Below are 1,190 nucleotides of genomic sequence, written 5' to 3'. Positions count from 1 at the left end.
CAGCCGGTCCCGTATTCTCCCAAATGTACTTTCGAAATCAAGCAGTACGAAGCCACTGAAAGCACCAAGATGTTGGCTGCGGACAACAATAAGATCAGCGGTAACTACTCAGCCTCTCCAGCGGGCAGTCCAGACCGTATCCAGTGTCAGCTGACTGATTCCACACAGGAGGAAGTTGCTTGGCAGGTTAGCACCACACAAGGCTCCGATCCGCTTCCAAACGAGCAATGCAGAACCGCTGGAGGTACCAATGTATCCTGGTTGCAGACAAAGGAAATGTCAGCGGTAACCTCTCAACCTCTCCAGCAGGCAATCCGTACCGTGTCCAGTGGAAGCCGGTTGATTCCACACGAGGGAGAGATTACTTGGCAGGTTATCACCGCACAGGTGAGGTAGGCAAAAACAGAGTCCTGATCCGACGCGCGTTTCGGGGGCGTGTAACGGCCCCCTTCCTCAAGGATAACTCAGCTGTTGCCTAGAGCACTATTTATGCATACATTTAATTGGTTATAATTTGCATAAAATTAAACAATGTTTAAATTCAACCAACATTCAATGACCACTACATATATCAATTTGTGAAAGACCGTTCATAATAGCCATATAATATAATTATGTGCAAAGGTTTTTCTAAAGGTTTTTCTAAAAAGACCTATATATAGCCTTGCTTGTATCATCATATACTGGGAAGACAATGTGTATATATGCATATGCTTTTTTTCAACAATAAATTTAACAAAAGGACATCATAAAGGTGTAATATAAATTTGCTATAATATGAAAAGCCCCTTATATCTACATCAACCTTGGGCAAGTGAAGCACCAATTTTAATATATATTATGCATATATACACATATATCTCCATGACAATCGCTTTTTTTTTTTTTTTTTCCTTCTCTCCGTATTATTATCAGTACCTATTACTCCTCTACCTATAAAAATATAAATTAATTAAAAGCAAACAGTTCTATATCATTATTGAGTCCATATGGTTTCAAGGTGTTCAATTCAAAAATCCATTGGCTTTCTGCTCGTGACATTTTTTTAATGAAATCGCCACCTCTCCAATCCTTAGTTATTTTTTGTACGCCCCATACTTGGGATCCTTTAAAGGACCCTCCATGTTTTAACACATAATGTCTGGATAGGGGGTGCTTAGTACATTTATTTTTAACACTTCTAATGTGCT

Source organism: Anomaloglossus baeobatrachus, unplaced genomic scaffold (assembly GCF_048569485.1).
Source record: "Anomaloglossus baeobatrachus isolate aAnoBae1 unplaced genomic scaffold, aAnoBae1.hap1 Scaffold_2381, whole genome shotgun sequence".
Classification (NCBI taxonomy): Eukaryota; Metazoa; Chordata; class Amphibia; order Anura; family Aromobatidae; genus Anomaloglossus; species Anomaloglossus baeobatrachus.
This window is presented reverse-complemented; position numbering follows the sequence as displayed.